Source organism: Herpailurus yagouaroundi, unplaced genomic scaffold, assembly GCF_014898765.1.
Source record: "Herpailurus yagouaroundi ecotype Mexico unplaced genomic scaffold, PumYag 187, whole genome shotgun sequence".
Taxonomy (NCBI): Eukaryota; Metazoa; Chordata; class Mammalia; order Carnivora; family Felidae; genus Herpailurus; species Herpailurus yagouaroundi.
In genome coordinates, this window is record NW_024412418.1 from 24,526,892 (window position 1) to 24,541,343 (window position 14,452).

Sequence of the window (14,452 nt, forward strand, 5' to 3'; positions counted from 1 at the left end):
AAATAAGAAGAAGAGCATGTTGGTATCTGAGAAGGCTGATTAACAGTTCCATTTTGGATATATGGAGTTTAAGGTACCTTAGGACAAGCAGATGAAGTTGTATGGTAGGCAGTTGGATCTGAAGTTCAGGAAAAGACAAAGATTGGAAATACTAATTTTAAAAACATTAGCATATTAATGTAAAAGCATAACTGTGGGTCTAAGAAAAGGCCAACTGGTCTTAATACTGTGTCATGTGTACACTGAAGATGAATGGTGATAGTTAGGTGATACTTAAATTTGGTCTCATTTCAACTATGGGTGATATATACACACTTACATGTACATCCTGTTCTCATTCACATCTTTTTTTGTTTGTTTGTTTACATTTTACAGTCTTTAAGCACATAAAACTGTACTATTTAATATATTTCTCCATGAACTTTTTGTGAAATTCATATCACAGTGTATCATTTACAAATCTTTTGTCTTTCTTCTGATCATCTACACCTTTTGCACAGTTCTTGAAAACAACATCATCATCCCACCTTCTTTTAACTTTGAAGTTGGCCTGAGGCTGGGATGGGCCAGTGAGATTAAGGATAGGGTTTCCACTCAATATGTTTTCCACACGTATTCTTTCTTCTTCAGCTTTTTGTTCTTGTTCCTTCCTGGCCTGCTCTTCAGCTCTTTCTTTTTTAATTTTTTTCTAGCTCTGCAAGAAGAGCTGCAGTATCATCATCATCACTCTCCTCTTCAAAATCTTCATCTTCAGCTTCCTCAACTATTAGAGGATCATCTGCATCAAGGTTGGCAGCAGGAATCTGGTCTAACCGAGGTTTCTTGGACACTGATGAGGAGGTTGTATGTTCTCGTGTTGGATGATCTCTATTTTTTTCTCTAGCGGCAGCTCGCTCTCTCTCTCCTCCAGCTCTCTCCTGAAGTCACGGTTGCGAACCTCTTCAGGGGCATCCTGAGTGGTTTGTCTATATTTTATCTTTGTATGAGAAGGTAGGGCTCTACTTGAATACTGCTTTGAGAGTTGGCTCAAATCACCTTCTCCTTTTCCTCTCCCCCCTCTCGCAGGTTCAAAAGTTGGCCTAGCTGCTGTTGTCATCTTTTATGCTGCTACCCTGCTGCCGCTCACGTCGGCCGGGGTCTAATGCTGCAGCCTCCAGAAATCATACAGACACCATTACGACTGGTACCTCCCAGGAGCCTCTGCCTCATTCACATCTTTTAAAGTTACCATGGACATAAGACTAGCAGCCTTTTGTAATCAAAATGCCAAGAAAATTCTGAACTTTCTTAGGAAAGTAATGAGGACAAAGAAAAAATATGATTTTTTCCTCAGGAAAAACTATGCTGCATGGACAACTGGAATATTGTATGTAGACTAATTGATGACATCTTTAGGATATTGGGAGATGAATGGATTCTAAAGAAAGTCTTATTCTAAAAATATATCTTGACTATTATTGGAAGACAAGGAAAATTAGGCTCAGAGATCAATGGGCTGAACCAAAATTACATAACAAGAAAATGATAGTGTGGAGAGTAAGATCCAAATCTCCTGGTTCCTTACTTACAGCTTTAAAAAATATATATATAAATCATATAAAACGGCTGGAGCAAAAGGCTGGAAAATCTAGCCTATAAGTTCAGGATAAAATAATTAGACTTCTTCTAGTTTGGAACAACCTAAACTAAGAGGTAATGGCCAAGATTATGAAATAATATTGGGTTTGATAGGATAGGATCAGATACTGGACTGTGGGGCATAAACTACTACCCAAGGGAATGTTGTGAACAAAGGAAGATATAACTAGTCAAATTTCCTTTACAGCTGTTCCCACATCCCTGTTTTCTACTGCAATGTCTTATCCTTCTGGTTCCTGATACTCAACCTCTGTCATGCAACATGAATCTTGACATGTCCCAGAGTCATTTCCTGTTTTGGGCTTTACTATTGACCTAAGACTTTAGTCTCAGAATAGGGACCAAAGATTTTACTGGCTTGCCTGGATCGACTTTTCAGAACCTCTGGATTCTTCATTATCTCCAAATTCTATCCTCAATAGTAAAGGTCAAACATTAAGTTTCAAAATTCTAAGATACAGGGGACTAAAGGGTACTCTGTGAAACCCAGAAAAGATCAATTTAGGTCAATTTAAAGACCTTGCAAATTTTATTTGCTTTATCACTATTCATGATATAGAAAGCAATTTTTGTACATTACCGTGAAGACACAGTAAGATACTAAGTGACTTCATGTAGCTTTACCTAAATAGCTCTGCATGAACAATCACAAGGAATAAAAGTAAAAGAAAAAATTAAGATGAATAATTCTAGAAGAATTGCTATGTGCCAGTCACCATGCAAATCACTTTCATATACATCATCTAATTTAGTGTCAGCAAATATATAAAAACATTACTATTCTTACTTTATTAATAGGAAACTGAGGCTCGAAAGTTAAGTGACTAGTCTGAGATCTACAGCAAGTTATTCCTAAATGATGCAGGAAACAGAATATCTGGAAGGATCCAGAACAGAGTGGAGTTGGATGAATGATGTAAAGAAGAGAAGGCCAACAAATAACCTAAATATAACAGTATGAGGATATACAGACACTAGTGCTCAGATGTTCTCCATATTTGTTGATGTCAGAAAAGGGAAATTAGCTAAGTTTAACTTAGGATACTGGTGTCCCATAGAAGGCTGGATTTGCTAGCAGATAGGTCTGCAAGATACTAGAATGAGTAAGAGATGTTGTGAACTCTTTACATTCTCTCAAAGGAGTTACTTTAAATAATTTTTAAAATGTTTTCTTTATGTATGAGGGAGAGAGAGAAAGAGACAGCGTGAGTGGGGGGAAGGACAGAGTGTGTGTGGGGGGAACACAGAGGGACCAAACCTGGCTCTACACTGACATCAGTGACTGTGGGCTCAAACTCACAAACCGTGAGATCACGATCTGAGCTGAAGTCAGACGCTCAATTGACTGTGCCACCTAGGTGCCCCATCAAAAGGAGTTACTTTAGATGTTCATCTTTTTTCAGAAGAGAAGATATTTTATACATGTGATTATGTGAACTATATGGATGTTCATTCAACAATTTTTTTTAATAATATGCTAGCTGCTATGCTCAGTAGGTCTGTGGATAGATTGTTGAATATGACAGATTGGGCCTCAGTCCTCCCATCAGATAATTCAATAAGCAGTAATCATGAAGGGTGCAGGGAAACAAGTGGGGTGCTGAGGGAGTATCTGGTCTAGCCTACCTTTAATCAGGGTATGCTTCCAAAAAAAGTTCTGTCTAAACTGAGACCTGAAGGATGAATATTATCCAGGAAGAGAAGAACAGAATTAAAACCAAGTGCAACGTGGGAATTGTGTGGCTTCTCACAAACCCTTCCAGGGGTGGAATTTCATAAATCAGTCAATTGCTTAGGTCCCTCATGTTGTCATAATGTTCCTGAAATCACTGCTTTCTTTATGGTTTCTGGGTAAGCCACTGACACACTCTAAGTTTCCCATGTGATGAGTGAGAATCTGGGGAGGGTCCCTCCAGTGTGCAATGTGGAGCTGACGTAAACCCACGGGAGCGAGTGATGAAATGGGCAACGCGGGGTGTGGACTCAGATGGCCTGGGTACAAGGACTGGCTGTGCCAGATACTAACTTGATGATCCGAGAAAAAAAATCCCTAAAACTCAGTAGCCAAAGAACAGTGACATGAAGATGAGCAGAGACGGAATGCTATTCCCTGACAACAAAAATGAGGAATTTCATTCCAGCTAAGAGGAAAATGTATTCCTCTAAATTGTTTTCAAACTTTATTGGCATCCCACTCTTCTGGGATTGTTAAAACAGATTGTTGCGCCCCATCCCCCAGAGGTGCCAATCCAGGAGGTCTAGGGTGTTAATTCTGGAGCATTACCATTTCTACCAAGTTCCCTGGTACACTGATGCTGCTGGTTCAGGGATTACACCTTAAGAACTGCCATTGTAGAAAATGTTGCCCATTAACCAATCTTCAGCCTGTTGCTTACTAAACCAGCAAATCCAACTATTTCTTCAGTTCCCATTAACTCTTCCTCTCAGGTAACCTCAACTACCAACAGAAAATGCTGCAGTGTGAAGATACAAGCAAGCACACTGTTAACCATTTTAAAATGCGAACCTCTATTCTAAGAGGCTATTTTGGCTGAGGTCTTCCATTTGGTCATTTTTAGAGTAAAAGAAGTAATGGAATATACCATCAGAAGCTCCAAAGGAGTTAAAACTACTACTGAGTACAAGTGCTTATTTTCACTAAGAGCAAGGATGTCACTCAGGATTATTTTCTTGAGAATTTAAATGCCAACAAATGCAGCCGTATTTGAAAGGGTATCTTATCCCCACCTTGGCTGCTTTTTAATGTCATCTGACAATTTCCACTTTCCACAAGGTGAGCATTCACAAGCCTACATTTCTTCACTAAATTACTTTTTCTTTCTTGCACTTGTTTTTTCTTCCATCCTGGAAGAGTGACTCCCAAAAAGAGTTACTTTTCAGATGACACCATTAAAAAGTATGGGCATAAAAATCAAAACCTTAGGCATAAATCATCAATTGTTAATTCTCCATTTGAAACAAGTATATTCTCAACATCAGTACAATCCATGTTGATGCAACATAGCATTAGGATAACATCAATGAATGTAGGAAAGGACTGGGTCTGAAACCACAGTATCTTCATCCTTGCCTTTTCTAGTAGCTTCAAGTTGACCTGCATCCTCCAAAATTTGGAAGACGTGACTGATGACCACACATCAGAGAGAGGATCAGTTGAGAGATATAGACATAGCTTGACATGTACTATGTAGAAGAAGGTTATCTTATCGTACTCAGGAGGCCTTGAAGCATTTTTACAGGCCATGTAGGCAGATTTGGAACTCTAACTCAGTACCCCAGGCTCCTAATCATACTGCCTTCTGAGTTTCTTAAGGGTCTCTCAATACTTATTTCAATGTCTTTTGCTCTGCTTAACACCATTTTCCAGGGCTTTCCTCATTTTCCTGCCTTGCCCCACCTAATAATGTGATTACCTTTAATAACTGCTTCAAAACTTCAAAGGTTTTCAACCATTTTATAGGGAACTCACAAAATTTAACAGCTTTCAAGACCTAGTAAAATTAATCTTTATTGGCCTGTAAGCCCTACGTAGAGTTTTCCTAAACTGTGCCTGTCAGCAAATCAGTCCCTTACTTCAGATCATATCTGACTTGAACCTGCAACTATCTACTTTCCCATTCTTCCATTCTCAGTGCCCAGCAGCCACCAGGGTTTCTAGACTTCTCTTCTGCTATAATAAACAGTGCACACTGTCTCTTGTCTCCAGGAGATAAGACCGCATGCTTCAACAACAAACTGTAACTGTTGGTCGAAGTGACTGTTCAAAGTGAGAAACTCTTCATCATGGACAAGGGGGAAGATGAAGAAAACATTCCAAGGATTAAGGAAGACCTCAGCCCAGAGCAGGACTATTTTCAGTAAAGACTATTTTCAGTGTGACTTGATTAACCACTGAAGAGAGGAGCAAGTTTGGAGAGGAGCATAGTAATTCCTTAGTGCTTACTTAATTTGAGACCTCTAACAACTCCCAGAGTCATGGTGGGTCACATCCATTTTAATAGAAGTTTTTCCACTCACCTAGCTTCTTCTTCCCTATATTCACCTTGGGGTACACAACATGCAGACATTCCTCTGATGGAATTAAATGCCATATTTAGTGGTCAGTTAAGTCCACCATACGCACTCACAAAGAGTGATATTCTAATAAATAAATATATTTTTAGTATACTTGACACACAATGTTACATTAGTTTCAAGTGTATAGCATTAGTGATTCAACAAGTCTATACTTCATGCTGTGCTCACCACCAGTGTAGTTACCATCTGTCCCAATACATCACTATTACAATATCATTGACTACATTCCTTATGCTGTGCCTTTTGGCCCTGTGACTTATTTATTCCATATTGGAAGCCTGTATCTCCCACTCTCTTTCACCCGTTTTGCCCATTCCCCCACCCCTAATCAATAAATCCTGATAATGTAATTTACTTATTATCGTAATAGCCTTGGGTATCCTTAAAGTTTATTTATCCATTTATCTTTTAGTAACCTGTATACCCAATGTGGGGCTCGAACTCACAACCCCAAGATCAAGAGTCAATGCTCTTCTGACTGAGCCAGAGAGGAGCTAGAGAGGTGCCCTTATCTTAATAACAGCTTAAAATCAGTAGTAAATCAGTAACAAAAACTTCTGGCCTTATTTATGGGAAAACCTGAAATATGTGTAACAATGAACAATTTACAAAGTTTGTCTTGCATATGCTACTCTAATTGATGTCCATCACAATCTAACACATGAGAAGAGATTATGACTCCCATTAAAAAAATTTTTTTAACGTTTATTTATTTTTGAGACAGAGAGAGACAGAGCATGAGTGGAGGAGGGGTAGAGAGAGAGAGGGAGACACAGAATCTGAAACAGGTTCCAGGCTCTGAACTGTCAGCACAGAGCCGACGTGGGGCTCGAACTCACGGACCGCGAGATCATGACCTGAGCCGAAGTCGGACGCTCAACCGACTGAGCCACCCAGGCATCCCTATTACTCCCATTTTAAAGATAGGAAAGTTTTAATGAGTTACCCAAGCTCACACATTTAGTTCATGACAGGTAAAGGTCTTAAAAACATGTGTCTTTTTTTTGAGATTTTTATGCTTACAATATGTACAAAACTATTAGAAGCATGAAGCTAAAACGGTTATATTCTCTTGGTTTCCATAACAATATAATATCTTTTTTGTCTTCTTTTTAATTTGATATTGTCTTCTCTGTATCTTTACCACTTCATCATCCTGTGCTCAACTACTAAATATTGGAATTCCTCAGAGTTCAGGCTTACCCTGTATTCCCACCTCCCCTCGCACTGTGTGAATTACTTCATCCATTCACGTGGATTTAAAACTCTATCTCTATGCCAACAATACATGAGTATGTTATTTCTACAATATTCTTCTGAGTCAAGATGCAACTCTGTTCTTAAAACTCTACATGGTAGTGCAAGTTTAATGGGCCAAACATTGATCTCTAAGCTCTTGTTTTCTACCCACTTGCCACCTTTTCACAGAAACTTGTGTCTCAGCCAGTCTCTCATTCAGGACACCATATAACCAGATATTCAGGCCTCAAACCAGGACACTTTCTGTGACACCTTCACCTTTTTCACTTCCTACATCCACTCAATAAATAAGTCCTCTTGATGGTATATCACCGAAACAGGTCTCAATTCTGTCCGCTTCCCAACATTCTCACCATTAATGTAGTCTAAATCAGCAATAGCAGCTCTTTTCAACTTGCTCCCTTGAGTCTAATTAAATGAATGTATATATATTGTCTTTTAAATGTCTTTTAAACATGGAAATTAGATCATGTCACTTATACTCTGCTTATGATCTTTTGATGGCTTCCTTTTAGCTGCTAGAAGACAAATTATTGACATAATTTATATGGTCCTTGTCTTATTAGCTATCATCCAAATCTTATCTCATGGCTCTTCCCTCCCTCCTTCACTCTACTTCTGCACATTGGCCTTCCCTCAGTTGCTCTAATGTGTCAGCCTCTTTAATGCCTCAGAGCCTTTCTGCGTGCTCCCTTCCTGTGTTGTCCAGTCACTCACATCTCATCATTCTTCAGTTTGCAGCTTAAGTGTCATTTATGCAGAATGGGCTGACTCTCCCGATTTCAATTAAGTCCTTATTTTATACACTTTCAAGCATCCTATTCTTACCTTTACTAGTACTTTTCACAGTTTTAAATTATTTAAGTCTTAATGTGATTATCTGTTTATTTAAAAAAAATCTTAGTAGGCTATAACATTCATGGAAGCTCATGGGCTCTCCTCTGCACAGTATTCCTGGTGGAATATATATTGATATTATTTATAATTGAACAAATAAGTTGAACAAGATTTTATAACTTATTGAATACTGAGCTGGAAGTCAAAACCCTTAGTATCTAGTTCTTATCTTGAAGCCAACAGGCCCTATGATCTCTCTTCCTCTCTGGGTGCTGTGGTTTCCTCATGTGCATAAAAAAGAGGTGAGAGTCTTTGTTTTCTAAATTTCATTTCATCTGTAAACTTCCCTATATCTATTGCACAGGCAAAAATACATGTAGCAACCATGATTGGGGCCTCAGAACACATTGAATAGGTCTCCAAGAGAAGGGAAAATGTTATTTATTTGTACCATCATGACATTTTTGCCAGTTGTGTTGCTATTTTTGCATATTTAGAAGCAAATTTAGGATTGTATCTTCTGACTCTGCCTTGCTCTTTTGCAAGAAATTTTAATGAGATAAAGTTACACTTATTAATCACAAACTGGATTTGTGTGTGTGTGTGTGTGTGTGTGTGTGTGTGTGTGTGTGAGATAGGGTGTGAGGGTGTGATGTCCTCTAGGTCTCCACTTCAAAGGGCATCTTGGCCCAATAGGATAAATTTCATTCAGAGATTTAAGTTTATCATCAATCTAGTCTATGTCTTCCTTTCTTTGTATGTAAAGTCACTGGCCATCAAGTTAACTGAGATCATAAAAATTATAAAATAATCCAAATGCTTATTTTGTAAGCCATTAGTGATCCCAGCAAGGAGGAATCTGTCATGTTGATTTTTTTATTAGACTCTGTCTGGAAGACAATACAATGAAACAGACATCCTCATCTTTATAAGTACATATTCAAACAAGTCAACACCACTCAGAAGACAAAACACTCCTTCCAAATTACCAGTGTTTATCTTCCACTGTGTTTCCATTCCTACATATGGTATCTTCTCTCCGACCCAAATCTTGCTTTTTTAAAAAAAATTTTTTTTATTATAGATCACAGATGTTGGGCTAGTAGGTTTATAAACTAGTCCTTACTTCTGGCTTTAAAATCAGTTCCACATTTATAGGACAATTTTGGAATCGTGTATGAACTCAAATATTTATGATTGCTGCTAACCTCAGAATTAAATGTCGCCTTCCCCTTAGAGCACGAGGAGGCATTTTTTCATTAGATCCTGGAAACTGGCTCAACTCCCCAAGAAGCTTGGGATCATTTATCCTAGAATTATCTGGTAGTTGAGAAAACTAACATAGACATTGGGAAAGCCAGGCTTCCCACAGAAAGAAAGAGTAATGAGCAATGAATGGCATGCCTCTGGTTCTGTAACTGAGCCATTTAGGCTTATCTCCAAAAGTTCAAGCTACATACTTGATATTTTTCCTCTGTGTTTAGGACCTGGGTAAAGGAGTAGGTGTATTTTCACCTGTGTTGGAATAGTTTCAGAATAAGACGTGTATGTGAGTTTTTACGGACTGTGTGTGACTTCCATTTATTGTATTGTCTTGCTACATTTCCTTTATAAAGGTTTTTTGTTGTTTTTGTTGTTTTTTGTTTTTTGTTTTTTGTTTTTTTGTTTTTTAACCAGCAAGGTGTAGGCTAAAAAACATGTATTTTGAAGCCAGGTAGAACATGTACAGATATCGGTACTCCCACTCTCTGCTCTAAGCCTTAATGTTCTTATTCATGTGTTGACAGTGCTGCCTAACCTACCACGATGTTGTAAGATTGAAAGAAGGATGTTCTAAATGCCATGCCTTGGAAAGGCATAAGGTGACGTTCAGCGGTTGCTAGTTAGAAAGCTTTCTTCCAAAAACAGTTAATTTAAGTTTGGGCACTTAAATGAATAAACTTAGTGGAGTAGAAAATTGAAAAAAAAAATGCCATGCCTTAGAATATAATAAATGTTTACTAACTAACATTACTATCAACATAGCTATTATTATATATGGCTTCCAGAAAATCATGGTTCAATAGTGTGTGTGTAGAGTGAGGAGAAATGAGGGGTGTTTCACCAACTATTGGGTTATTATTGTTGGTTGAGAACTTAAGTGTTTTCACATCTGCTATGTCATCTCTTTCAACTACTTTTCTCATGTACTTGGAATAAATGATATGCCTGTGGACCCACAACTAGTAAAGTAGTAGAGCCAGGAATTAACCAAGACTTCTCAGGTCTGGAGACCGAATGTGAATAAGCACCACTCAGTGCACCAGGGCATGCTTTCATACAATTCACAGGGCCAAATTAGAGCCAAGAGTTGTCTGACAAAGTTTGCACAGACAATAAATAATTGACATAAACCTATCTTAAAATTTTTGCAAAAAATACATGTATTACTGCAGGTGAAAAGAAATTAAAAAAGAAATTGATAATACATAAATTTCACACTTAGCTTTCATGGTAAATATATAAGTTTTTCTTTTAAAAATCTTAAATTCCAGGGGCACCTGGGTGGCTCAGTACGTTGAGTGTCTGACTTTGGTTTGGGTTCAGCTCGTGGTTCTGAGCTCCGCGTTGGGCTCTGTGCTGACAGCTCGGAGCCTGGAGCCTGCTTCAGATTCTGTGTCTCCCTCTCTCTGCCCCTAACCCACTTGCATTCTGTCTCCATCTCTCTCAGAAATAAATGAACATTAAAAAAATTTTAAATCTTAAATTTGATATGTACTAAGAAGCAGTATGGCATAATAATACTTGTTGGTGTAGATTCTGAAGCCAAAACTGCTGAGTATCCTGACTGACACTTACCAGCTTGGCCAAGTTACTTAGGATCTCTGTGTTTCAGCCTCCTCACCTATAAAATAGAGCTAATAATAGTACCTACCTGACAGGTGGTTTGGAGAATTAAATGAATTATGCTACCCTTAGACATTACTTAAGCAAGTTCTGGCCCATTGTAAGACCTCAATAAATGTTAACTGAGGTTGTAATGGGAATATTACCAAAATGCTTTGGATACACAAAAGACGGAATATTTTTTTTCTTCCTAGAAAGGTCAAAAAGGCTTTTTCTCCTCTTGAATGCTCTTCCTTCACCTTTTCTCTGCCTGCCCACTCACTTTTGTCCCTCAAAATCCACTCAGATGTCATTTTTTTCTGCAGAGCCTTCTGATCTCCCTGTCTCTCTTCTTTACCAGAAGGAATCACTCTATTCTTTATGTACTTCTGGATTCTGTATCTCACCACCATCCATTGAATGGTTTTTATTTGCTTTACCTTTCATTCTCAGCTTTGGTGAAAATGCTACTTTGCACTGAATATTTAAGATTATCTTTTGAACATTCTAGGAACTTAGAGTATAATAAAGAAAAAATACAGAGGAAAAGGACAGATGAATCACAAAAGGAAAGAATACACAAAGAAAGAAATGGTTATTTTTTTCAGTAAATGAAGTTAAGAAAGCTGGATAACCATTTTGAAAAAAATTGAGAATCTCACATCACAACTTAAAGTAAAATAAACCTCATTATGAATTTAAGAATGTAATATTTGTACTGAAAAATAAAATGCAAGTACATATCTTATTAGGAGCTCAGGAACAAAATTTTTCTAAGTTTACAACAAAGGAAGAAACTATTTTAAATTGCAATTTTTAGAATAATAGGTATAATTTCTATATAGCAAGAAAAGATGAAAAAACTATATTAAAGATGTGAGCTGGAAAGATATTTTCAACAAATACAATAAAATGAGCATTAATAACCTTGACTTACAATAAATGATTTAAAATAAATAAGAACAGACAAACTCATATACAAAATCAATAAATAACATATTAAACAGTTTTTAAAATAATAAATATTAATCTCTAATAAAGGTATTTAATCAAGTGTGTAATCAAATATATAAAATTTATCCACGTTGAGATGTCAATGTAAAAGAATTTAAATGAGTGTCTTGTTTTTTGTGTTTTTTTTTTAAAGAGTAAAGTTCATCTTTGGCATGAGTATGACCAAACAGGTCTTCCACAAATTGTAAATGGGGATGTAAATTGATACATCTTTTTGGACAATAATTTGATAATAGTTTAAGAAAATTTTTCAAAAATGTTCATTCACCTTGAGGCATCACCTTCACTCCTAGAACTTATACTAAGGAAATAATCAGATTTGTGTGAAAGTATGAATGTACAAGGACAACAGCACAGCATTCTCTTTATGGTGCTGTCATCCAAAAGCAACTTTAGAATAAATTCTAGAGTACCCATATATTTGTTTGTGTTCATCTACATGCCAATAAATACAGACCTTAATGGCTTTTAATGGCTGCTAACAAAGTATTGCAAATTTTAAAAGCTGTTATGAAAATATCTCATTTATTATGATCAAATGTTAGTAAGAAATTTATATGTATGTTGGGGTAGAAGAAGGGAGTTTGTATGAAGTGTGAAAAGGTACATAAAGATTATGTGTATAGTGGTATTGTGATTTTTATCTTCTCTTTATGAGTATGTAAGACCCGTGTTGTCTAGAATAAATTTGCAGTGCATTTATAATTGGAACATGTCATTGCTATGAAAAAAGGACAATATTGCCCAATAACCAAATGGATTTATACACACATGCACATGCGCACACACACACACACACACACACACTTCTGTAGTTTCCAATGGCATTAACTAAATACTTGGAAACGGTCATTTAAAGGCCTCCCCCTGTGTAATTAGAAACACAGCTGCCCAGGCTTGCACAAAAATAATTCTAGACTCCAGATTATGTTTTCCTATTTTTCTTTCTCTTCTTAATTTTCTAACGTCTAAAAAAACCCCAAAACACCATGAATTATTAGATCATGAAAAAATTACCAGGGAGAATGGACCATTTTTAAAATCTTCATTTTTTTTATAAATAATTTGTTTTAGGACCTCAACATTCAAAACACTCATGATTTACAGTTTAGAATGCCAGATCTATTTCCCATGGAATGCCAGATACATTTTCCAGATGTGTTGTTTATGAGGCTAGATTATTTATCACAGGTGTCAGGATTTTTTTCCCCTTTAAAATTCTCTAATTAGCCCAAGAGGAAAGAGGAAACGTGTGTAATTCATTTGAGAAACAGGATATAGAAGCAACATAAGCTGCTCAGTTTTAGGACAGATTTTCTATAAGCTGCCAGTAATTGACACCTAACATTAACACGTATCATATAAACAAATAATAGTAGAGATCTAGCTGCTATTGAGACAACATCTTTACCTTTATTTACAGTGTTCATCCAGTACTATCCTTTTAATATTTATGTCACGTGTCTCCTCTATTTTTTTGCTGAAAAACAACTTTCTGTTCCTCACTAGTAATTTTCCTTTAGATAATGATGTTGATTTTGTTACTGTGGCTCATGGTAATGACAACCACCACCATTAAAACAATCACAATATTTATTAAATACTTATTTCAGGAGAAACACAGCAATTCTATCATATTTTTTCCATTTTGAAGATAAGGATAGTTACTGATAAAAAATGTCTAGGTAATAATTAGTGGAGATAGAAATCAAGCTCAAGTTTGTCTAATCCTGGTTTAACCCTGATGTGATCCTGTTGTCTTTGCCAATGCATTCTGGAATGGAGAAAACATATTTATTTTAAGCAAAAATACAGTGTAAATGTAAAATGCCTTTTTGTACCGCCTAGTATATTCTTGGTTTTACAGTCCCATTTTCTTCCAGGTGTTTTTCAAGATGTCTCACGAATCCTTATATACCTACACATACCAGGAGTAGAGACAGATTACACACAAGGTGACAGGTACACTTAATACATAAAACACCAACCTTGAAATAAAATGATGCCCAGGTACTGTAGGGCTTTTGCTACAAGTAGGTTACTGCCTACCTTACATGAGGGAGACTTTTTGACTTTTCTCCTTTCTTGGTTCGAAGAAGTAACTACCACCTGTGAAATGCCTATAGACAGGGCCCCATGGTGAGAAACTGCAACTCCAGGAGTTGAGTGCAGCCTTCATCCAATAGCCCACAAAAACTGGGAACCTTGGACCTACAACCACAAAGACATGAATTCTGCCAACAATCTGAGGAAGCTTGGAAGAGGATCTTTTCTCACTGATGCCTCTGGTGAGGCCCCAGCCAGGCAGACACCTTGATTGCAGCCTTGTGAGAACCTGACCACAGCACCCGATTAAGCCATGCCTGGACTCCTGATGCATGGAACTGGAGGTAATAAAATGTGTGTTCTTTTAAGTTAACTGAGTTTATGGCTGTTTGTTACACCGCATAAGAAACCTAATACAGGCTCTGTCAATTTGCATTTTACTTATCCATGCATGCAAATGATGGCTCACATAATTCCAGTGAATAACCTGTTAGATAAAAGGGAAGTAAATCTACCAGAATGATTTTCTCAGTCATTGGCTTAAATTTACAAAGAGGTTGGCTTTTTTGTTTGTTTGTTTGTTTGCTTGTTTGTTTATTTTGGGAGGGGGGTCAAGGAAAACTAGCTTCAATTTTTTAAACAGGAACAGAGATACCTTTTCTATGACTTGATTTATGAATTATTAATTGCACTT

At 37.0% G+C, this 14,452-nt stretch overlaps 1 pseudogene; it reads right to left on the reverse strand.

Annotated features, from left to right (window-relative positions):
* Window positions 1–384: 384 nt before the first annotated feature.
* Window positions 385–1,205, reverse strand: LOC121043636 (spliceosome-associated protein CWC15 homolog; annotated as a pseudogene).
* Between the last annotated feature and the right edge of the window lie 13,247 nt (window positions 1,206–14,452).